At 37.4% G+C, this 26552-nt stretch overlaps 1 protein-coding gene and 1 pseudogene across 3 annotated transcripts in view; one reads left to right on the top strand and one right to left on the bottom strand.

Moving 5' to 3' along the window:
• The window catches only part of FGD4 (FYVE, RhoGEF and PH domain containing 4), a 199473-nt gene that overhangs the window by 92044 nt on the left and 80877 nt on the right, over positions 1-26552 (bottom strand). Inside the window, exon 2 of one of the 3 annotated variants that reach the window (XM_067696111.1) lies at positions 25589-25888. The exons of the other annotated variants lie outside the window; for them this stretch is intronic. The gene's annotated coding sequence lies outside the window, so the exon portion shown is untranslated. The remainder of the gene's footprint in view (positions 1-25588; positions 25889-26552) is intronic. 3 annotated transcript variants of the gene reach the window in all.
• LOC137201771 (14-3-3 protein zeta/delta pseudogene) lies at positions 21906-23732 on the top strand (annotated as a pseudogene).

Raw genomic sequence — 26552 nt, 5'->3', positions numbered from 1 at the left:
GATTAGCATACAGTATTTGTTTCTCTCTTTCTGACTTACTTCACTCTGTATGACAGACTCTAGGTCCATCCACCTCAATACAAATAACTCAATTTCGTTTCTTTTTATGGCTGAGTAATATTCCATTGTATATACGTGCCACATCTTCTTTATCCATTCATCTGTCAATGGATACTTAGGTGGCTTCCATGTCCTGGCTATTGTAAATAGTGCTGCAATAAACACTGTGGTACATGTCTCTTTTTGAATGATGCTTTTCTCAGGGTATATGCCCAGTAGTGGGATTACTGTGTCATATGGTAGTTCTATTTTTAGTATTTTAAGGAACCTTCATACTGTTCTCCATAGTGACTGTATCAATTTACATTCCCACCAACAGTCCAAGAGGGTTCCCTTTTCTCCACACCCTCTCCAGCATTTATTGTTTGTAGATTTTTTGATGACAGCCATTCTGACCGGTGTGATATCATACCTCACTGTAGTTTTGATTTGCATTTCTCTAACGATTAGTGATGTTGAACATCCTTTCATGTGTTTGTTGGCAATCTTCTTTGGTCTTCTTTGGAGAAATGTCTATTTAGGTCTTCTGCCCATTTTTGGATTGGGTTTTTCATTCTTTTGATATTGAGCTGCATGAGCTGCTTATATATTTTGGAGATTAATCCTTTGTCAGTTGCTTCGTTTGCAAATATTTTCAGCCATTCTGAGGGTTGTCTTTTCACCTTGTTTATGGTTGCCTTTGCTGTGCAAAAGCTTTGAAGTTTCATTAGGAGCCGTTTATTTTTATTTCCATTTCTCTAGGAGGTGGGTCAAAAAGGATCCTGCTGTGATTCATGTCATAGAGTGTTTTGCCTATGTTTTCCTCTCAGAGTTTTATAGTGTCTGGCCTTACATTTAGGTCTTTAATCCATTTTGAGTTTACTTTTGTATACAGTGTTAGGGAGTGTTCTAATTTCATGCTTTTACATGTAGCTGTCCAGTCTTCCCAGCACCACTTACTGAAGAGGCTGTGTCTTCTCCACTGTATATTCTTGCCTTCTTTATCAAAGATAAGGTGACCATATGAGTGTGGGTTTATCTCTCGGGTTTCTACCCTGTTCCACTGATCCATATTTCTGTTTTGATGCCAGTACCAAACTGTCTTGACTACTGTAGCTTTGTAGTATAGTCTGAAGTCAGGGAGCCTGATTCCTCCAGCTCTGTTTTTCTTTCTCAAGTTTGCTTTGGCTATTTGGGGTCTTTTATGTTTCCATACAAATTGTGAAATTTTTTGTTCTGGTTCTGTGAAAAATGACATTGGCAGTTTGACAGGGATTGCATTGAATCTGTAGATTGCTTTGGGTATTATAGTCATTTTCACAATGTTTATTATTCCAATCGAAGATCATGGTATATCTCTCCATCTGTTTGTATCATCTTTAATTTCTTTCATCAATGTCTTATAGTTTTCTGCATACAGGTCTTTTGGCTCCTTAGGTAGATTTATTCCTAGGCATTTTATTCTTTTTGTTGCACTGGTAAATGGGAGTGTTTCCTTAATTTCTCTTTCAGATTTTCATCATTAGTGTATAGGAATGCAAGAGATTTCTGGGCATTAATTTTGTATCCTGCTACTTTACCAAATTCATTAATTCCAGTAGTTTTCTGGTAGCATCTTTAGGATTCTCTCTCTATATAGTGTATCACGTCATCTGCAAACAGTGACAGTTTTTCTTCTTTTCCGATTTGGATTCCTTTTATTTCTTTTTCTTCTCTGACTGCTGTGGCTAAAACTTCCAAAACTATGTCACATAACAATGGTGACAGTGGGCAACTTTGTCTTGTTCCTGATCTTAGTGGAAATGGTTTCATTTTTTCACCATTGAGAATGATGTTGGCTGTGGGTTTGTCATACATGGCCTTTATTATGTTGAGGTAAGTTCCCACTATGCCTACTTTCTAGAGGGTTTTTATCATAAATGAGTGTAAAAAGCTTTTTCTGCATCTATGAGATTATATGATTTTGATCCTTCAATTTGTTAATGTAGTGTATCACATCAATTGGTCTGTGTATATTGAAGAATCCTTGCATTCCTGGGATAAACCCCACATGATCCTTTTAATGTGCTGTTGGATTCTGTTTGCTAGTATTTTGTTGAGGATTTTTGCATCTATGTTCATCAGTGATATGGGCCTGTAGTTTTCTTTTTTTGTAACATCTTTGTCTGATTTTGATATCAGGGTGATGGTGGCCTCGTAGAATGAGTTTGGGAGTGTTCCTCCCTCTGGTATATTTTGGAAGAGTTTGAGAAGGCTACGTGTTAGCTCTTCTCTAAAAGTTTGATAGAATTAGCCTGTGAAGCCATCTGGTCCTGGGCTTTTGTTTGTTGGAAGATTTTTAATCACAGTTTCAATTTCAGTGCTTGTGATTGGTCTGTTTATATTTTCTATTTCTTCCTGGTTCAGTCTTGGAAGGTTGTGCTTTTCTAAGAATTTGTCCATTTCTTCCAGGTTGTCCATTTTATTGTCACATAGTTGCTTTTAGTAATCTCTCATGATCCTTTGTATTTCTGCAGTGTCAGTTGTTACTTCTTTTTCATTTCTAATTCTGTTGATTTGAGTCTTCTCCCTTTTTTTTTTTGATGAGTCTGGCTAATGTTTTATCATTTTTGTTTATCTTCTCAAAGAACCAGCTTTTAGTTTTATTGATCTTTGCTATCATTTCCTTCATTTATTTCTGATCTGATCTTTATGATTTCATTCCTTCTGCTAACTTTGGGAGTTTTTCATTCTTCTTTCTGTAATTGCTTTAGGTGTGAACTTAGATAACGTTATCTGAGATTCTTCTTGTTTCTTGAGGTAGACTTGTATTGCTATAAACTTCCGTCTTAGAACTGCTTTTGCTGCATTCCATAGGTTTATGGCCATCGTGTTTTCATTGTTATTTGTTTCCAGGTTTTTTTTTTTTTTTTTTTTACAGTATGCAGGCCTCTCACTGTTGTGGCCTCTCCCGTTGCGGAGCACAGGCTCCGGACGCACAAGCTCAGCGGCCACGGCTCATGGGCTCAGCCGCTCTGTGGCATGTGGGATCTTCCCGGACCAGGGCACGAACCCGTGTCCCCTACATCGGCAGGCGGACTCTCAACCACAGCACCACCAGGGAAGCCCTCTAGGTATTTTTTGATTTCCTCTTTTATTTCTTCAGTGATCTCTTGGTTACTCAGTAGCATAGTATTTAGCCACCATGTGTTTGAATTTTTTACAGTTTTCTTCCTGTAATTGATATCTAGTCTCATAGCACTGTGGTCGGAAAAGATACTTGATACGATTTTCAATTTTCTTAACTTTACCAAGGCTTCATTTATGACCCAAGATATGATCTATCCTGGAGAATGTTTCATGAGCATTTGAGAGGAAAGTGTATTTTGTTGCTTTTGGATGGAATGTCCTATAAACATCAATTAAGTTCATCTTGTTTAATGTATCATTTAAAGCTTGTGTTTCCTTAATTATTTTCATTTTGGATGATCTGTGCATTGGTGAAATTGGGGTGTTAAATCCCCTACTATTATTGTGTTACTGTCGATTTCCTCTTTTATGGCTATTAGCCTTTTGCCTTATGTACTGAGGTGCTCCCATGTTGGATGCATAAATATTTACAATTGTCATATCTTCTTCTTGGATTGATCCCTTGATCATTATGTAGTGTCCTTCTTTGGCTCTTGTAATAGTCTTTATTTTAAAGTCTATTTTGTCTGATATGAGAAGTGCTACTCCAGCTTTCTTTTGATTTCTATTTGCATGGAATATGTTTTTCCATCCCCTCACTTTCAGTCTATACGTATCCCTAGGTCTGAAGTGGGTCTCTAGTAGAAAGCATATATATAGGTCTTGTTTTCGTATCCATTTAGCCAGTCTATGTCTTTCAGTTGGAGCATTTAATCCATTTACATTTAAAGTAATTATCGATATGTATGTTCCTATTACCATTTTCTTAATTGTTTTGGGTTTGTGATTGTAGGTCTTTTCCTTCTCTTGTGTTTCCTGCCTAGAGAAGTTCCTTTAGCATTTGTTGTAAAGCTGGTTTGGTGGTGCTGAATTCTCTTAGCTTTTGCTTGTCTGTAAACGTTTTAATTTCTCCATGGAATCTGAATGAGATCCCTGCTGGGTAGAGTAATCTTGGTTGTAGGTTTTTCCCTTTCATTACTTTAAATATGTCCTGCCACTCCCATGTGGCTTGCAGAGTTTCTGCTGAAAGATCAGCTGTTAACCTTATGGGGATTCCCTTGTATGTTATTTGTTGCTTTTCCCTTCCTGCTTTTAATATGTTTTGTTTTTAATTTTTGATAGTTTGATTAATATGTGTCTTTGCGTGTTTCTCCTTGGATTTATCCTGTATGGGACTCTCTGTGCTTACTGCACTTGACTATTTCCTTTCCCGAAGTTTTCAACTATAATGTCTTCAAATATTTTCTCAGTCCCTTTCTTTTTCTCTTCTTCTTCTAGGACCCCTATAATTCGAACGTTGGTGCATTTAATGTTGTCCCAGAGGTCTCTGAGACTGTCCTCAATTCTTTTTTCTTTATTCTGCTCTGCAGTAGTTATTTGCACTACTTTATCTTCCAGGTCACTTATCTGTTCTTCTGCCTCAGTTATTCTGCTATTGATTCTTTCTAGAGAGTTTTTAATTTCATTTGTTGTGTTATTCATCATTGTTTGTTTGCTCTTTAGTTCTCCTAGGTCCTTGTTAAACGTTTCTTGTATTTCCTCCATTCTATTTCCAAGATTTTGGATCATCTTTACTGTCATTATTCTGAATTCTTTTTCAGGCAGACTGTTTCCTCTTCATTTGTTTGGTCTGGTGAGTTTTTACCTTGTTCATCTGCTGCGTATTTCTCTGTCTTCTCATTTTGCTTAACTTACTGTGTTTGGGGTCTTCTTTTCACAGGCTGCAGGTTCGTATTTCCCGTTGCTTTTGGTGTCTGCCCCCAGTGGATAAGGTTGGTTCACTGGGTTGTGTAGGCTTCCTGGGGAAGGCGACTGGTACCTGTGTTCTGGTGGATAAGGCTGGATTTTGTCTTTCTGGTGGGCAGGATCGCGTCCTGTGGTGTGTTTTGGGGTACCTGGAACTTAGTATGATTTTAGGCAGCCTCTCTCCTAATGGGTGGGGCTGTGTTCCTGTCTTGCTAGTTGTTTGGCATGGGGTGTCCAGCACTGGAGCTTGCTGGTCATTGAGTGGCGCTGGGTCTTAGCGTTGAGATGGAGATCTCTGGGAGAGCTCTCACCAATTGATATTACGTGGGACCAGGAGGTCTCTGGTGGTCCAGTGTCCTGAACTTGGCTCTCCCACCTGAGCTTCAGGCCTGACACTCAGCTGGAGCACCAAGACCCTGTCAGCCACATGGCATCTTGACCCCTAAGAAAGCTGCTCACTGGACATACCACCCCAGTGGGGATCTGAGGGGCTTGCTGGGAACAGGAAATGACGCCACTGCTCAGCCTCAGGCACCTGAGGGATGACCTGGATGCCCCAGGGGCACCATCTAGGGCAGGGCAAGAAGAGCTCCCACACCAAGGGACGCCCCCCCACCCTCTTTTTTTTTATATCTAACATTTACTTTGTGCCAGGTGCTCTGGTAAGCACTTTCCATGCAGCATTTCTTTAAATCCTCACTGTGAGGTAATAATTTATCACTATATTACATAAGAGAACACTTTCCTAGAAAAGGAATAAATAATACAGGTAAGATAAGGAATAATAATTACCATTTTGTACAAGAGAAAACTAGGTTTAAGATGTTAAAAATCTTGGCCAGTAACACAAGTAAAATGATAACCTTTAAGAAATTCAATTCTCTTTTGCACAATATATTAAGATATAATGGAATCCACATTTGAATCTATATAGTGAAAACCAAAATATGATTTGCAGCTAGGAAGTGATAAGTAAAGTGAGAAATAAAGTATCATTGACTCTCATTGTTCACTGTGGATAATCTGAAATTATATTTGGAATCTACCACAAACTTGTGACTAAATTTAAGCTACCCAATAGGAGCCACGGCACTTTCTTATAAAGTTAAACAAGCATTTCCATATGACCCAGCAATGACACTCCTAAGTACTTACCCAAATGAAGTGAATACTTACATTCACACAAAAAGCTGTACATGCATGTTTACAGAGGCTTTATTCATAGTTATCAAAAGCTAGAAAATACCCAAATGACTTTCAATCAGTGAATGGATGAGCAAACTGTGGTAACTCCATACAATGGCATAACACTCAAGAAATGAACTAAGGACACTTGCATGGGCATTAGAAGGAAGCCAATGTAAAAGGCTACATATATAAGATTCCATATGACATTCTAGAGAAGGCAAGCACACCGGGACAGAAAATAGATCCCAGGTTGCAGGGGGCTGGAAGAACTGACTGATTACAAAAGGGTATGACAGAATTTTCAAAGGTAATGGGACTGTTTCTTATCTGCATTGTTGTGGTGGTTATATAATTGTAGGCATTGTCAAAACTCAGAATTGTACCCTAAAGAGGGTGAATTTTACTGTATCCCTTAATTTAAAAAAAATAATGATTTTTGGTACAACTATTGCCTTTCTTGTAATCAAAAGTAGAGATAATCACTGGTTCATTGTATCTGTTTCCTGTGATTTTTAAAAAATATTGAAAAATTGAAAAGTGACTTAATTAGCTCCCCACACAAAGTCCATTTGTGAACAATGAAGTTTATGATAGTGTATTTAAAAGCATCTTTCAAATTAATGTTTAGATAATTTAGTTAATTAGATCATTTGTCATAGACATCAGTCCTGAAAAATACCTGAAATCCATGCTAACCAACTCAGTTATTCACAAAATTCCCTGTGCACTGAAGACTTAATGGGCTCTTTCCCTGCTGTTAGGCTTCTCCTCCTTGGAGAGAGATTATTTCTTTACAAATTGTGTTGAGTGAGTAAGGAACATAGAAAGTTCTGCCAAACATTCACACGGTATTTCATAACCACCTGCTTTTTCATTATATTAAACTTAGTTTACTTTTTATTAAAGGCTACCTGTATTATTTTCAATAGCTTACCATTTCTAATGGAAATTATCTAAAACAAAAATTTCACCATGTAACCTGTGCTTCCTGAATTAAAATTTATTAATTTGTAATGCTAAGGGGTGGGGGAGAGACTGAGTTGGTCTGCTCCAGCTTTTTTTTTTTTTTGGCCAAGCCACGTGGCATGTGGGATCTTAGTTCCCTGACCAGGGGTCAAACCCATGCCCCCTGCAGTGGAAGTATGGAGTCTTAACCACTGGACCACCAGGGAAGTCCCTGCCCCAGCATTTTTTTTTTTTTTTTTGCGGTACGCGGGCCTCTCACTGTTGTGGCTTCTCCCATTGAAGAGCCCAGGCTCCGGACGCGCAGGCTCAGCGGCCATGGCTCACGGGCCCAGCCGTTCCGCGGCATGTGGGATCTTCCCGGACCGGGGCACAAACCCGTGTCCCCTGCATAGGCAGGTGGACTCTCAACCACTATGCCACCAGGGAAGCCCCCCAGCATTTTTATTTAAAGGTACCTAGCACATCATCTATCATATAATTGAAAACTTCCATGTATCCATACTAACGGCAAAGTTGGCTTAAGTAATTATTTACTAATAAATATATTTTGGCAGTATAATAACAGGACAATTATACCAAGTGAATATTCAAACAGAACGAGGAGTAGGAAAAAATAATTGAAGTACTTCTGACTTTCAGTTATCACACCTAAGGAGTAAAATCCTCAGACTGATTCTCCAATGATATTTAACTGGGGGGCAATCTCCATTTTCATAGAATGAAATCTGAATCTTAACCCATTTTGCACACTTTAGTATTCTAATAAAATCAAACAATTTGGTATTAAACTGATTTCCTCAGTGGCTTTAAAAAGCCACATTTTAATTTAAAAATCCAATCAAATGATGTTTAATTTCCATTTTGTATGTCTGTGAGTCTTAATGAAGTAAGGCCTGTAAGTTCTTGAATACATGCCAGGTAAGTCTTGTTTCTTTTTTTTTTTTAATTTTTGGCCACACCATGCAGCATGTGGGATCTTATTTCCCCAACCAGGAATCGAACCTGTGCCCCCTGCATTGGAAGCACGGAATCTTAACCACTGGACCAGCAGGGAAGTCACTAAATCCTGTTTCTTGAATACTTCGTTCCAAACTAGTTTTATACAGATCTTCAAAGCAAGCTTATTATCCCTGAATCTCTATTCTTTCAAAAAAATTTTTTTTAATTTAACATATGTTAAAGTTTAACATATGTTAAACTTTATATTAATTTTATATTAATTCTTTGGTTAAATGTTTAGTTAAAGTCCCAACCACACAGTACCGTTAAAGCAGACAGTGACCCCAAACCAGGGTTTCTGGATGGATGACAACACAATCCTAGATTAAACTGTTGCCCATTCTGGGTTTTAACTCAATTCTATTACTCTTCTACTTTGGAAGCCCATGATGAGAAGCTATACATGTTTTTAATGACATGTGGATCGGGATAGTTTGTATATTTTAGGTATGCAGTTTAGGAGAAGAAACCTTGTATCTGACGTGTCATCTCACCTTAATAATTCTCTTCTAGTTAAAAATATTTAATCCTAGAGAATAAAACCACTCCTTCTTAACCTAAATTATGGAATTGATCCTCACCCCAACTTATAGTTTGTCTGACCTTATCTGTACGGATTTCCTGCATCAAACCACTCATTTCATCTGTTTACATAAATAGCTTAGCAGTAAACATACTTTTAGGTTGGTGATATTTCAGCATTTCCCCCCATTGTGGTCCACTCTTTAAAATAAAGGCATACTTTTTATCTAATTTTGCTTTTGTACTAATCCTAGGTCATTGATATTACCTAAATTCAAAGCAGGAACAAAGTTAATTGATAAATACGGTGTTTCTTCTTTAATTATGACCTTTTTTTTTTTTTTGCAGTACGCGGGCCTCTCACTGTTGTGGCCTCTCCCGTTGCGGAGCACAGGCTCCAGACACGCAGGCTCAGTGGCCATGGCTCACAGGCTTAGCCGCTCCGCGGCATGTGGGATCTTCCCGGACCAGGGCACGAACCATGTCCCCTGCATTGGCAGGCGTACTCTCAACCACTGCGCCACCAGGAAAGCCCCTCTCCAAACTTTTTGATGGCACATCCTCTCAGTATGGAATCTGGGCACTGCACTCCCAAATATGTATGTATGCATACACACACGCGTGAATGTATATACGTTAAATACAAGTATGACGGCACTAAAATGCATACTGTAAAACACAAAAATAGAAACTAAAATAGGATGTGGTAAAGATAATATACTGTTTTTGAGAAAACAGTATGATTCAATCTGCTTTGCTTTTTAAAAATGTCTTGGTTAAATATTTCATGATACAGACATTTGAAAGAGTGGATCTAAGTCAATTTACTTCCATACATCGTTTTAATGATTGCCCCAACTGAGAAAGATTCACTGTTCTAAAGGGAAGAAGTACATCATCAACTGCACTTACTAAATCATGTTATACATTTTTCAATCCTATCTACCAATTATGCAAAGGTTTTCCTTGAAATTCTTCTAGTAAACTTCCACCTTCCCAGATGTCTTGAAAGGTGTTACATTTCTTAATTTTGAAAATATGGTCTAAAGTCTACTAAAACTATTTCCAAAATTTTTAAACAAGGTATAAAAGATCTATATTTAATATATACTACTATATATAAAATAAATAACTAGTAAGAACCTGCTGAATAGCACAGGGAACTCTACTCAATACTCTGTAATGGCCTATATTGGAAAAGAATCTTTAAAAAAAAAAAAGAGTGGATATATGTATATGTATAACTGATTCACTTTGCTGTACACCTGAAACTAACACAACATTGTAAATCAAATATACGCCAATAAAAATTAAAACAAAAAAATCTGTATTTAAGTTTTTATGTGTGCACAGAAATGAGTTTGTTTTTTTGTTCCTGTTTTTTCAACTTTAAAAAGGAAAAGATACACATATCAATTTTGGTGGTAAAATGACACAGTAATGGAAACGTTTCCAAACAATCATTTAAAAAATGCTCTGTCCATAGAGCACTTTCCCTCTGCTGAATGCAGTTACTTTCTCACTGATTCAAATGTCACCTTTACCTGAAAAAGATAGGTTGTGTTTATTTTTGTCAAATATATCTGTTGGTTAAGAACCTGCTAATTATGTACTGTGCCTACTTCTCTTCACATGAAAGGCTAGTAAATGGGGATCATTTGTGGTTTTTGTTAAAAGAAAAAGATACAATATCTGACAACTCATTTAAGTACTATGTCATCTATAACTCGCAAATCTCTAGGTGGTACAAAAGATGTTTATGGTCACTTATTACTAAGTATTGCCAGAATTCCACCATCTAAGATAATGTAATCTCAGTCTATTTAACCAGCAATGCCTAAAATGTCACCGGCAGAAAGGAGACAGATGAACCTGTCACTGCTCACCCCTCAGTTTTCCCTCAGAATTCCTCACTTGTACCTGAAACACTAGGTGTATTTGACACATGGACTGAATGAAAGTGCAAGAGTAAGTCTATATATATTTGGAATGTTAAAGTGTTTTTTTTAAACTCCTTAGGCAAAATGTTCTAAGTTCCAGGATCTGCTTCCCACACTGCAATGGTTAATTTTTTTGTACCATGGGGGCACATAACCCTTTATAGACAATTGCTCTGGAGAAGGAAACTTCTGGAAGACAAGTAATATTTATATTCCTAGGTAGTTTTTCACAGGATCTTTCATCTAATAACCCTTCAATCTTCAGGTTATTCCTGAAATTAAGATAAGTCATAACATTGACATAAGTGTACTGTACCAATGTTAAAATTATGACTTTAGAAAGTAGGCAGCACAAACAGTAAATGCATTACAGTAAATTTAAAAGTAAATACATGAAAGTAATTTGAAAAAAATCTCCAGAACAATTTTAAGTTGAATTCTTCCAAAATTTTAATCATATTCTCTAGATCAGTCTAGGTAATATGAAGACTACCTAACCCTATGGTTTGATTCTAAGGATATTATGATAATGAAAATTCCATGATTATATTTTCATCTAAAAGTAACTGTGAATAATATTGGTAAAGAAATATTTCAAAAAGAATGTCATCACCATAATAAAAAGAAAAAAATTCAAATAGGGCTTTCCTGGTAGCGCAGTGGTTGGGAGTCCGCCTGCCGGTGCAGGGGACACGGGTTCGTGCCCCGGTCTGGGAGGACACCGCGTGCCGCGGAGCTGCTGGGCCCGTGAGCCGTGGCCGCTGGGCCTGCGCGTCCGGAGCCTATGCTCTGCGGCGGGAGGGGCCGCGGCAGTGAGAGGCCCGCGTGCCGCAAAAAAAAAAAAAAAAAAAATTCAAATAATACAATTTTTTAGCCCTGGATTAGAATAAATGCAATTGAATTATAAGATCCAATCCTAAAGAAACCGTCATCTCAAGCACACCCAGTGGCAGGTAAAATGAAATAGCCATTAAGGAGGCAAAATAGTAATGCATATCAAATGCTAGAAAACTGCACATCACCTAGCTCTGCCACTTTGGGCAAGCTATCCTAAACAATGTATACACATAAAGATGAATGCATATGCTTTGCGATAACCTAGAGAGGTGGGATAGGGAGGGTGGGAGGGAGGCTCAAGAGGAAGGGGATATGGGGGTATATGTATGCATATGGCTGATTCACTTTGTTGTACAACAGAACCTAACACAGTACTGTGAAGCAATTATACTCCAATAAAGACTATTTAAAAAAATAAGAAACAAACTATATATATAAAAAGAAAAAGATGAATGTATAACACCATTTAGAAAAGGAGAAAATTAGAAGCAATCTAATAGTTTAATAAATTAACGTTATAACTTTAGTCCTTCCCCCAAGACAAGGTCAGTTCAAAGTAGAAAGAGGCCACACAATATTTGCTTATTTGCTAATCTGAATGAGTTAATAAAGAAGCTTTACTATGCACTTAAGCATTTTTTGGGGTACTCACTAAAAACATACTAGACCTGAAATTATGGTAATTTCCAGGCCTACTACAGTATTATGTAGTAATATTCCCAATATTGTGTCATAGATACGTATTCATTAGATAAATTACCATCTCAAACCAAAGTGCTAAGTTTCCCATTCTTTTCTTCATTTAAATAATGAATTAAAGTTTTGGTATGCCCAAAACAGTCTGTTAGAAAAGAATTTTTACTCTTATCATTTATATATAAATTATTTAATACCTACCCTGGAGTTTGAAATGAGAGATTTTATTCTATTAATATAAACTTTATTATATTTTAAATGTAAGAGTTCATGTTAAAAGATCACTTTATAATTTACACATTTCGCAGTTTATGGTATGCATCAAAGTAAGCAAGCATTCATGTTTAGAACAGATAACCTTTGTCAGTTTCACCATAATCACTATTAACCAGGATGGTGTCTAAAAGATCTTGCAAATGAAGTGCAAATAGAAAATGCTAACTATATTAAACCCCAGCTGTAGATAGGGAAATTAGTTCCACACCCTATAACTTTTCAAAGGGCTTTTTTTCCTGATTACCATTGTTATTTTTCTTCTGGTTTCTGAGAAGAGTTTAGGTTTTGATTTTGACACTTTTAATTATTACATCATATACTAATTTGGGATTAACAGCACATTATTTATTAAAATCAAGTTGCTGGTTGTAGACACATTTCTTGCCTCAACATTCACACTGCTTTAGTAGTTTATTACTGAAATATACATAACTAATTTCCTGCTTGAATATATTTTAGAAATTTTGCATAAACATTGGTTTTTCAAAGTTACACTGTGAACTCAGAAGAATCCTGTGTTAATTTTGGCTTTCACTTCACAGCATGTGTTTAACCACCTGTTGATAGGCAAAAATTAATTTTAAATGGTAGAAAGTGCTAGAATTTGATGTATGATACACGAAGAAAAATTAGGAGCCATTTTAAAACATCTGATTATTTTCCTTTTGCTGTCATAGTTCCCTTTTTTAAAAGATGGAAACATACATTTTATCATACTAAGAATTTGTGGCATGTTTTTAAAATTGTAAAAAATATAAAGTTCACCCATAGATTTAAATCAGCTAGACATGTAATGAAGATATCTAATATAGTTCCTGAATCAAAAATAGGATTCAAGCCTGCTTCCCCCGTGGCTAACGATGTAACATCTAGGCAGCTATCCAAGTTGGACACTTCAGAGCTGTCCCTGACACTTCGCACTCCTTCATCCCATCCACACATCCAGTTAATCACCAAGTCCTAACAATTCTACTCCTATATACTTTTCAGTTCCTTATCTCTTCTACATCTTTGTGCCACTGTCTTAATTCAAGAAGCTCATCATCTATTTAGCATCTATTGCAGATGTATTTATTATTGCAGATTGTATTTGCTTTATCAATGTCTTTGCTTTGGTAATCAAAAAATAAAATAAAATAAAATAAAATCTCACACACAAAAAAAAAAGAAGCTCATCATCTCTCTCCTGGACCATCTGTTGCCTGTCAAAATGCCACAGCTCCTGCACCTTGCTACACTAGCCCTTCCTCTATAGTGCTATTAAGGTCATTTTTCCAAGATGTATAAAGGACCTCCTGCTTGCCTGTTTAAAAATCCTGAAGAGCTTTCTCCACTGCCAACAGGATAAAGTCCCACCAAGACATGGTTTACACTAACACAATCTAATGCCATTTATCTTACAAATCCTAACCACTCGACTCCTGTACCCAATCCCAATTCCCAATACTCTAGTTACATCAACTTTCTTGTATTCCAAATGTGTATTGTTCTTTTGGTGGGTTGTTTTTTTTTTTAAAACAGTTGTTAAAGTCGTCGTTGTTCCCTTGATAGGAAATGCCCTTCCTTCTCCACCTGGCAAATCCCGCCCTTCACCCTTAAGATGCAGCACAGAGCTGGCTCCAGAGTGACATCTTTCAGATTCTCTGGCCTGGGCATGAGTCCCTCCTCTCTGTGAAATCACAGCACTTTGCACACACCTTTGTATATAGTCTTAGGACCTTGCATTATACTTAGTTACTCAAGTGAGGTTACTGAGAGCAAGACCATTGCTAGACACAAAGAAAAACACTTAAATGTTTATGAAATGAATGCCTGGGAAGCCTGGACCAGGAGATAAACCTATCTAACTTTATCAGAAGGAGATTCCATTTGATCTGTTCTCCACTAGAAATTTTATGCAAATATCATGCCCTTCCCCCTTTCTGCCAGTGTTCACAAACAATAGAATAACTTTTGTGAAAATGTATTATACCTATGGGCAATCAAAAGGGATAGTTCTGGATGGCTGAAAAAATGCAGGAAAAGTAGGGAGCCATTGCATATACTTCAAATCATCCTCCTTTACTCTGTCCTCTTGTCATTTCCACCTGGTCAAAATAACTCAATTTTTACTGATGTTAAAATGTATATGCTCCCTGGGAGGCAAAGAGCTCAGTCTTTCACAAAGTCAAACTACTGAATTAGCTAGTGGCTGTTTTACATGATACAGAACTGGTTCTTCTGAAAGAAGAAACAACTATTCTGGTAATTTTCTGTGACAAGAAAGCAGTAACAAACTCTAATACGGAATGGGAGTGCTAATGTGAAAAGAGGAGTCCCAAATATTGTAGCACCAATAGATACCTGAAGGTTGAAGCTAAGTGAGTTTAAACATAAATATGCCACTCCTTGAGCCCTCAACGTGGCCATGACCTTGAGTTTAGGATGTACTCATCAGTATTAGTCTAGAAGCTGTCAATCATCACAGAAGAGACTTAATGTATACAATGATCAGAAAGCAGAAAAATAAATCAAGGAAGAGCTATATTATTGATCATTTTACAGCAATAATTTTATGTCTATTCCAATTTTTTAGAGAGGGAAAATCAGCTTTACAGAAAATGCTAAACTAAGTTTCAACCCTGAGATCAACTTACTCTTTAAGGAGCTATGCCTTTTTGTAATAAACAGAAAGAATATACCTTTAGTATTACTTTACTTTGGCAAAAAGATGACGACAACAACAACACATACACACACACCTCAGTAAAATTAAAAGTCTGACTCCTGTGCAGTTCTTTGTAATTTCAAAGACTTTTAATGTCTGAGAGTTAAACGAGCAGGTTCAATTTATGGAATAGCTGTTAATGTATTACTGCCATAATTTAACATAACCACCAAAAGATAAAAATCATGGCGGCTAATCCTAAAGTTTCTTTTCTAGAATGCAGTTAGGCCCACAAACAAGCAGACTGGCTTGACTTTGCTCTCTTTTTCTAAAGTGTAAGTTTTATACCACTTCACTCACTAGAGGATGAACAAGGAAAATGTTCTCCCATTTGTCAAGTCAGCTTGGGTACTCTCCCTTATCCATAAATGGCCAGTGGAATCGTAATTCTGTCTTAGTGTCAATCACTGTAGACCTTAAAAGAACTTCCATCACATAATCCAATCCCTGCATATCACCTTTTTCAAGATGTGAGTGAAATTCATTTCCTCCTGCTTAATCCCACAGACTCTGGCATCTCCTATGAGAATTTCATATCTCTTTCACAAAAGCTACTTGCTTTGTATACCTTCCCCTAACATCTAATTGAATTTTTTAAAACAAGCACTCCAAAGTAAATCTGTTTTCCTAACAGAACATGGGGGTTGAAAAGGACTTTAGAAGTCATCTAATTCTTCATACCTGATAGATGAAGCTTTTCTACAGTACCTCTTATAAATGCTTGTCTAATTTCTATTTGAACAACACCAGTGATAGGAAAATAGCTCTTGAATAGACCATTCTACTTTTAAAAAGTCTATTAGGAAATCCATCCTTAACTTTTTATTACACGATCTATAACACTAATACATACTAGTTATTGGTTACTATTGGTTACTATTGGTATTGGTTACTATTACTATTACTTTACCTAGAACAAGTTTATCCTTCCTACCAAATTGTAATTTGCTTTTTTGAGTATTTTTTATAAGTATAAAATTACTATATGGGCTTCCCTGGTGGCACAGTGGTTAAGAATCCACCTGCCAATGCAGGGGACACGGGTTCGAGCCCTGGTCCGGGAAGATCCCACATGCCGCGGAGCAACTAAGTCCATGCACCACAACTACCGAGCCTGCGCTCTAGAGCCCACGAACCACAACTACTGAGCCTGCGCTCTAGAGCCCGCAAGCCACAAGTACTGAAGCCAGCACGCCTAGAGCCCGTGCCCCACAACAAGAGAAGCCACTGCAATGAGAAGCCCACACACCACAATGAAGAGTAGCCCCCGCTCTCTGCAACTAGAGAAAGCGCACGTACAGCAACTAAGACCCAACGCAGCCAAAAATAAATATATAAATTTTGATAAATAAGTAAATAAATAAAATTACTACGTGGCTTTTGTTAATCATTTAAAATCTATAGAAAAATTATAAAGACAAAAAAAGTGATTCTAAAATCTAGTAATAATGTTTGATGTAATTACCTCTAGTATTTTTCTATGTATTATATAAAATGTAACCTAGTACAGCATACATACAACATGTATATACATTTACATTTCATTGTAAGCATCTTCCTATATATTTTGAGAACATGTTTTTAATATTTGCATAATTTACAATCTCATGAACAGATCATAATTCATTTAGCCATTTTCCTGTTGTTGAACATGTCAGTGTTTTCCCATTTCTTCCCATTCCCACTGGAGCACCTGATGTGATGTGATAAATCATTCACTAGATTACTTAATAACTTACTACTGGTAGATTTCTAAAACTGGAACTGTGAGATCAAAGGACATAAACATCTTTAGCTCTACTGACACATGGAGTAAGTGTGTTCTTCTATTTCCTTGTTTTAATTATTCCCCTTTCAAAGAGTTCCTGTTTCACAGGACATTCTGAGTAGGTAGTTAAGTCAAGTGACCTTGTGTTCCATGGTCACATCTGATGGGACCAAGAGTAAGTGCTGACCAAAGCTTAGCCCATCAGAGTCTAGCTCCAAGGAATCAGTAATTGGAACTTCTGTTTCTGCTAGGCACTGGTACTAAGAACTGGTATAACTGAGATTTGTGGTAGCCATGTTTTTTTTGCCATCCACACAGAGATGCAGAAGGGGCCGGTCTGAAGGACATGGAGTTGTAACTGTCCTGGTTCCAGGCTCCTGTGAGGCCTGGATGAACTTACTGTCCCTTGGCTCCTAGAGACACTTTTTTTATTGTTTCTATATATCCCCCTTTTCTCTTGAATTATAGTGGGATTCTTTTATTCCTTGCAACAAAATGTTCTCTAATTCAAATAATACATATTACTACATTGTTTCCCAAAAAGTTATATCAATTTACACTGTCATCTGAAGTTACATTGTTATCTGACGTATATAAGGGCGCCAATCCAAAATATAACCATTCAGGAAATTTTTCCCAATGTAATAAAAGAATATTTTATATATTTCTTTAACTGCCAGTTATATAAAACTTTTTTCTCATTTATTAGGCATTTGTGTTTCTTCCTTTTTGAAATATTTGTTCATGTTCCTGGACAACTACTAACTACCTAAAGGCTTCTTAAAGACAGTAGATATTAATTCTCTTCCTTCATCTCTTTGGAATCTTGTTTCTATACAACTCTGCTACTATGATGTTTAAGTTTCTTATATTTTTTTGACTAGGTTAATGCAATGGCTTTCTAATTGAAACTGAGCTTTTAAGAATATGAGATTGAAGCAGAATAGATCAGGGTTTTAATCATTTAATTACTAGTGAACTTGAAAATAGTATGTATCTAATAGCAAGTTTTATTTGTTCAATGAGGATAAATTCCAATTATCTCAAATGCTTGTTAAAGATTAAATGAGATGATAAATGTACTTTGCATTGTCTGACATACAGAAAACACTGAAAGTCGGTATCGCAATTACAGCAGTTGTGTTATAAGTGTATTTAAACTGGCTCGAATTGAACTACATATGCTTTGCAAATATAAAACAGCTGCACAAGAGAGCGCACAAACACAGTTGCAATAGTTTAAGTCGTTCAGGCAACAGTGTTCATGTGCTCTGTTGTAGGAGTGAGACCCAGAGATCATGAACTTGCTGCTCCCTCATACTGCATACAGCATGACCCCGAAATACGAAAGAAATTATTTCGTCTGGTGCCAAAGCAAAGAAGCAGCAATCTATTCCAATCCTGAAAAAAACACACATACTGGATTGGTCTTAACGAGAGAGCTGATCTCCAAAGCTATGCCTTCCTAAGGGAATTCTCAAGGACTTTTTGAACTCTATACAAGTTTTACTTAATGTGCTGACTTTAGAATCTAAATATAAGAATAAGATATGACTTAATTATATTGTGGTGGTAATGATAGAAGAAGAAAAATTCTGCCCTGCTATGGATGAAGATGAAGAGGAGAAAAAGAACAACTCAGGCTGCCTTGGGTGTTGTTCTCTCCAACGTTTCCATCATTTTAACTGCCAGTTATCTTTTTAGATGACAAAACTGAAGATCTATTCCTTGAATGTTTAAAACTATTCAAAGGTTCCTCATTCTTTATAGTAAAAATTTCTATGCAAACCAAGGTCTCCATTCTCAAATCCTGCCCTACCTTAGCTCAAATTCTACTCAGCTACCAGCAGTTCCCAGGCCCATCATGCCTCCTTGCTTTTGCTGCCTCAGACTATAATTCCCAGCCCACTTCATCTGTTGTCAATCACCTGTTCCTGTCTCCTACACCCCTCCACTGTGTCACCAATCATACTGAATGCAACTGAATGGTTAACAGATTGTTAGTCAAGCACCATGTGAGTACAGACCATTCTAATCATGTTCTTTATCCAGAACCTAGCAAAGGCAGATGGACATGCAAAAAGTCTTCTTTTGGAGGTGATGAATATGTTTATGGCATAGATTAGGGTGATGGTTTTACAAGTGTCTACTTATCTCCAAAGCTCGTCAAGTTATATACATTAAATATGTTCAGCCTTTTGTATGTCAATCATCCCTCAATAAAGTGTTGTTTTCTTTTAATCACTTGTTGAATAAATGAATGTGAGGAGTGAGAGGGTGAATGGAAGAGATCAAAGAAAAATTTATCCTATAGAGAGAAGGCAAGTAGTACTCCCAGGTTTTCACTGCCAACCGTAGAAATTACACTGTTCATTTATTTGTTTAATTGTGTATTATCTGTCTCCCCCTCTGTTATGTAAGTTCACTAAAGACCCTGCACCCATTGTGTTCCATGCCCTGTCCTCCACACCTGCAACACTGCCCAGCATAGAGTACAGGTTCAATAAATATTTGATAAGTGAATGCAAGGTTAACACTGATAATAGTAACACAGCCGATGAAGCAATGTCTCAACAGGCAGTAGGGTGGTCCTGAGCAAGGTGAAGCAGATGGGTGGGGTGAGCAGAGCAGAGGGAAGGGAGGCTGGATAAGCAAACACAAGTTGTATGTCTCCAGCAATGTCCACAGAAGAAAGTGCATTAACTCACAACAGAAATATACTAACCAGGTGACAAGTGTGCCCTAGAATGGAACTGTATTTGTCCTTCAGGCTGTCCTTCCTCAGTGCTCCACCGCTACCTGCTCTGGGCGCCATAATCACCAAGCAACGTCCTGACCATGATTTTACTTCTATAGATACAGATACAAGGGCGAGACCCTGCAAACTAAAAAACACAAACATCTAGTTGGCTTGGCAGTTACAGTTTAGGCAGTTATGAAAAATATGTTTCTTATGGCCTTGGTTACTGAGGGAATCATCTTTCAAAGCTGCCCTCCCCCTGGGCACATTGAAAATTGCATTTGTGAGGCTTTACGGTGATACCCCCAATGTTCTGTGCCTCATCAAGGTAACAATGTAGGAAGTCAGTTGGCTTTACCCATATCTTTGTATTCCTCATGCAATACTGAACATTAGCTGTTTCTGCAACTCAAGTTCTGTGACCCTGGACAAGCTGCTTAATCTTTATGGACCTCAGATTCTTCTCTGACAGATCCTCCCAATCTCTAAATTACGTGAAAATAAACATCTAGCGATGTATAATAGGGATCTAAAAAATCTCTAATAGATTCCATCTGTTTGCCTTATGGAAATACATCTTTATGGAAATAAATCTGGGTTCAGGATCAGGAAACTGGCAAAAATTTTAAAAGAGCACAGGGTTTAAGCAGACAGGGAGGAAGGAAACAACTGCTTACAGGGGAAGTCAGTAACTCAACACCTTTATTACAATAGAACAATTACAGCCCCCACAGAGTAGGGGTTATTTATAAAAATATGGAATTTTTCTAAGGATAAGGTATTGCTAGATACCCTCATACAACTCTATCAAGCCATCACTGGGCTTAAAGTGGCGACAACTGAATGAGAAAGGTATGAGTGTGTTACACAGAACTGTTCCAAGGATCTGCTGCTGCCTACATAGACCCATTGCCAATTTATAGAAAGTTTGCCTTTTTATTTTACAGAAGCATAGGAGCAGGTATAAAAACAGAAGAAGAAATATCTCAGAAGAAACTGATGATAATCAAATATATGGCACACTCACAGAAAGAAAAATCCTGCCAAATGCAACCACCTTTGAGCCATAGCTTTTGGGTGAGTTTACAACATTCATGTGCACATTGTATATAGGTGTCACACCCTGTAGCTCTACAACTAACACAGCAATGCAAAATTTTTACTGATGCACAAAATTAACTCATTCTAAGCATTTCTTGAAACCATGGCAATATGGAACTGTAGGAGAGGGCAAAAGAAGGCAATTTTTACTACATCTATTTTAAAAAGTCACATTTTTATGCAAACAGCTTCAATACCAGGGACATGTGAACAAAGCAGCATCAGCAATGACAGCATCAACAGGCACTCCTTTCCTTCAAATCCCTAGTGTTCCATCGTCTCAGCGCAAGGGCCAAATGGACCACCATGGCCAAAAATAATGAACGGCAAAAATGGATTATAAATCTGTATCCCAAAAGCAAAAAAGACTCAATTTAGAAGTTAGACAGAATGTGGCAATAACAGGAAGAAAAATGTAATAATTTAACTGCTGTTTATGAGCTCTTTGGTCTACTTATTCAAATAGTTAAGTCAGGCAGCATTCCAGCATAATGTGTCAAAGAAGCAGAAAGACTTGACTGTTTGTCCCGAACTAGTGGTGGGTTGACATGCTGTCTACTCAGACTGTTATGGATTTGAATCATTCCAGGCACTTTATTCAGAGTTTCCAATTTGTCATCTATATAATACTTTTATAAGAAATAACTCTAAATAAGGGTTGCTTTACATATTTACAAACATAAAGCTAAACTTGCCATTTAGTAAAATCTTAAGTTGTACTGAAGGACTGAAAAGTGTCATGCCATCGAAGAGTTTGAAGAGTTGGAAGAAGGGTCACAAAGCACTGAAATCTAGCACCTCCCTCCACCCTCAGAGACAAGGACAGTGGGAACCAGGAAGCAGTGCTTCACAGCTGACCTGACATTCTCAACTTGTTACCACAAGACTGTGGACATGGTGGTGGGTCTGACCACTGACAATGTTTGTAAATGGAAGTGAACACATCACCATGAGCAATAAGAGATACCAGGTCCAAAACCCACACCCCCTCGAGGAAACTAACGTCATGGGACTCACTAGTAGGGATCACAGGTGCTTCAGGGACTGTCCCACTGCCCATTCCTCTTCACCAATTTCAGAAAGTGTAACCCTAAGCTTCTTGTCTTGTCAGTGGCTGACGGAACAAAGTTTTTCAACACATTTTGAACACCCCTGTGGCTTTATTCTTTATTACTCAGAAAAATCAGGCAAGAAACATATTAATAGGAGACTGCTGAGCCCCATCCGTCCTTCGTCACCCACTCAGGACACAGAACATCCAGTCATGGATAAAAATGAGCCGGCGTAGAAGGCCAAACTGGCCGAGGAGGCTGAGCGATATGACGACATGGCAGCCTGCATGAAGTCTGTAACTGAGCAAGGAGCTGAATTATCCAATGAGGAGAGGAATCTTCTCTCAGTTGCTTATAAAAATGTTGTAGGAGCCCATAGGTCATCTTGGAGGGTCGTCTCAAGTATTGAGCAAAAGACAGAAGGTGCTGAGAAAAAACAGCAGATGGCTCGAGAATACAGAGAGGAAATTGAGACTGAGCTAAGAGATATCTGCAATGATGTGCTGTCTCTTTTGGAAAAGTTCTTGATCCCCGATGCTTCCCAAGCAGAGAGCAAAGTCTTCTATTTGAAAACGAAAGGAGACTACTACCGCTATTTGGCTGAGGTTGCTGCTGATGACAAGAATGGGATTGTGGATCAATCACGGCAAGCATACCAAGAAGCTTTTGAAATCAGCAAAAAGGAAATGCAGCCAACACATCCTATCAGATTGGGTCTGGCCCTTAACTTCTCTGTGTTCTATTATGAGATTCTGAACTCCCCTGAGAAAGCCTGCTCTCTTGCACAAGCAGCATTTGATGAAGCCATTGCTGAACTTGATACATTAAGCGAAGAGTCATACAAAGACAGCACACTAATAATAATGCAGTTACCGAGACACAACTTGACATTGTGGACATCGGATACCCAAGGAGACGAAGCTGAAGAAGGAGAAGGAGGGGAAAATTAAAAGGCCTTCCAACTTTTGTCTGCCTCATTCTAAAATTTACACAGTAGACCATTTGTCACCCATGCTGTCCCACAAATAGTTTTTTGTTTATGATTTATGACAGGTTTATGTTACTTCTATTTGAATTTCTCTATTTCCCATGTGGTTTTTATGTTTAATATTAGGGGAGTAGAGCCAGTTAACATTTAGGGAGTTATCTGTTTTCATCTTGAGGTGGCCAATATGGGGATGTGGAATTTTTATACAAGTTATAAATGTTTGGCATAGTACTTTTGGTACATTGTGGCTTCACAAGGGCCAGTGTTAAAACTGCTTCCATGTCTAAGCAAAGAAAACTACCTCGTATTGCTTTGTCCTGGTGGGGAATAAAAGGGATAATTGGTTCCAGTCACAGGTGTAGCTGTGGGTACTTTTAGGTTTGGAGCACTTACAAGGCTATAGTAGAAATAGATATCCCATGGATATTACATGTTAAACCATGTGTTATCTGTGGAATACTCAGTCTCAATGTGCACACCATTGACTACAGCTACAGAAGTGCTCCTTTAGTTGTGACCCAATTTACTCTGGATAAGGGCAGAAACAGTTCACATTCCATTATTTGTAAAGTTACCTGCTGTTTGCTTTCATTATTTTTGCTACACTCATTTTATTTGTATTTAAATGTTTTAGGCAACCTAAGAACAAATGTACAAGTAAAGATGCAGTAAAAATGAATTGCGTGATATTCATTACTTCACGTATATCAAGCGCAGCAGTAAAACAAAAAACCCATGTATTTAACATTTTTTAGGGTTTTTTTTGCTTTTGTGGGGTTTTTTTGTTTTGTTTTTGTTTTGTGTTTTTGTGTGTGTGTGTGTGTGTTTTGATACTTGCCTAACATGCATGTGCTGTAAAAATAGTTAACAGGGAAATAACTTGAGATGATGGCTAGCTTTGTTTAATGTCTTATGAGATTTTCATGAACAATCCAAGCATAATTGTTAAGAACATGTGTATTAAGTTCATGTAAGTGGAATAAAAGTTTTATGAATGGACTTTTCAAAAAAAAAGAAACATATTAATAAACATATTTATAAGTGAAAACAAATGATTAAATGCCTGCCAATACCTATAAAATACTGGGATACATTCTGACATAAATACCCACTTAAAAAAAACACAATCTTATAACTTTAACTTAGTAACAATCAAAATAGTAAAGAAATTCACAAACACTTAGAGAACTTTAGAAGTGTACTGATTTGCCCAGTTCACCTTAACTGCTTGAGTAACCACATCCCAGGCACACAGATGCTCACACACTTCATACCCATTCACTCATAGGCTTTTCAGGTTTCTAAGACACAAGGTAATTAAGGCAACATAAACAGCCTAATGTTCTTAAATTATCTCATTTCCTCCCCAAACTTATATTGCTTATGAACAATTGTTTTATGGGTGAAAATTTCATCTAAATAATACAATATTCACTTAAAATTTTTTACAGATGCTGCCAAGGAAATTTTCAGGCAGATACATATCTATTATTACTGAAAAAGATGCTTTTTTAGAGCCAGTATGCACCTAATCTAATTTTGCATATTAAAAAACTTTAGAATAATAAGAATAATATAATGTATTAATTAGACCAGTAAGCACAAAAGAAAGTAAGAATTTTAGCTACAATAAGTCAACTACAATAAATACCAAGAACCCACAATTAGCAGTCAGGCCTGAAAACCTGTTCTTGAAGTAAGAACATGAGTCCTTGACCAATTCAAGGTTATCTAATTTTATATTATAATAAAAAAAAAATCAAACAAGTAGGGCCTGTTGGCAATGACCCTTTCTAGCTCTCTGGGCAGCCACTGACCCACTGGCATGAATGTCCAAAACGACAGCAGAACAGCAGAATTAGAGGAACTAAAGCTGCATTAGCAAATCCTCTCCTTGCAACCCCTTCCTATATCAAATAAAAATGGCAGACCCAGCTAGACTCACAGATCCCTGGCGCTACGGTTTAAATGATAGGAAAACTTACACAAAAGAAGTATCCAGAGTACAGACAGCACTCTTTTTGTTTTTCACTTTCATGTTTTAGGGCTCAGTTTTGGGGAAGGGGATACAATGCTGCTTTACAAAGGACATAGAAGTCCCTTGTTTGAGCTACCAACCTCTTAGCCACACAGAAAAATGTCAGTCATCCATTTGTTAGCACCAAAATCTCCTTCTACTGCTTACAATATGCACCACACATTTTAAGGGGCTGTTCAAACAGAAAAACAAAGGCAGCCCTTGAAATAGAAGCAGATCTTCCTAGCTTTGCCCCTTCCTTTATCACTTATGCCTACATGCCTGCCGTTAAAGCACTGTCACATTGTTTCCACATGCTCAGGCCCTTGAAACTTGTGCAAAAGCATTGCAAAATAAAACTGCATAAACATCACATTACAAAACATGAGCTAGTAATAAATAGTAGGTCAGTCATGTGGGCCAGAATAATGATTAATAAAATCATAACTTACAAATGTCCCTGACCTGAGACTTTTTTTTTACTTGAAGAAGACATTGAACACGTTGTGGTCATGGGTGTATTTCAAAAAGCATATTGGTACAATTCACTCTGAGAAACCATTTAAAATGATTGTCTTTTTGCTAATTTCAGTGGTCATAATACAATTTCACAGGCATGAAAAAATTTTAAAGATTAGAGAATAATTCTTTCATTTTTCCAACATCAACTTGTAATTGTATAGGTATAACTGAGCTGCTTAAAATCAATCAACAGAAGTGTGTAATGCTGGAGGCTCCTTCCAGAAAAGCTTATAGCTCCCTTTCCTTGAACCACATAGAGATAATGCCCCACACCAAATGTAGTACAAACTGGATACACAGTACTAGGATTACTTACCTTATAAAAGCTGAATTTATTCCTCTTGGTTAGAAGTCACAAATGGTTAAGAAGTAAAACTCCCTTCATTTGTTCTTCTAGTGAGCCAAATCTAGCCTCCCATTAACCCAGTCCATTGCAGATAATTTCACACAGCACACGCTCCCGGTTTCCAGCCCAGCAAGGATAATCACATTCCGGCGGGGAGTGAACAGATGGTGGATTCCATGGTAACCAGCCCTCCTAAGGCGATTGGTAGAAGTGTGTGACTACTGCTTATTGGGTAACAATCGCTGTCTTTGTGCTCCAGCCTTGCAAATCCTAAAGGAAAGAACGAACATATAGCCACTCACATGCGCAGGGGCTTGCCTAGCAGGTGTTTGGCTATTTAAACAAGGCAATACAGGCCAATTAAAAGCTGTCCTGTAAATCTACCCTTGAAGGTACAAAGTCCTAACATGTCAGATAGCGTCCACTGCTCATTCAGGGAGAAAGGTCACATGAGGCTTAACTTGACAAACAGAAAATAAAACTTGAAAGTTAACTTGAAAATTCAAGATAACGCATTCCAGAAATCTAAGCTGCATCAGTAAGTTCTTTTCCGATTTACAATCCACATCAGAAGTGAAACTGGTTTTACATTTAGATCTTCTTAAATAAAATTTTGAAATTTGCAAAACTTAGTTTGAAAATAAAAGTTTTCCAAATCAATTATAAATGTACACGTAATAATTTTTTTAAACTTACATAAATTCATTTTTACTGTTTTTGTTGATGTGGAAGGAGAGGGAGAGGCTACTAAACTTCAAATTTTCATAAGGGGCTTATGCAATTATAGGATTGAAATCTCTTGGTTACGTACTCTCTACTGGGTTTAATTTGTTTCTGCATCCATGAAAGTCAATTCAGCAGGAAAAGAGCTTTCCCCCAATCCGTGGTGATCAAGGAATCAGAGAATACGTCCTTGGAAGAGCAAAATGGCTGA

This window comes from Pseudorca crassidens, chromosome 11 (genome assembly GCF_039906515.1).
Source record: "Pseudorca crassidens isolate mPseCra1 chromosome 11, mPseCra1.hap1, whole genome shotgun sequence".
NCBI lineage: Eukaryota > Metazoa > Chordata > Mammalia > Artiodactyla > Delphinidae > Pseudorca > Pseudorca crassidens.
Note: the sequence above shows the minus strand (reverse complement) of the source record. Positions and strands in the feature narration are given on the sequence as shown.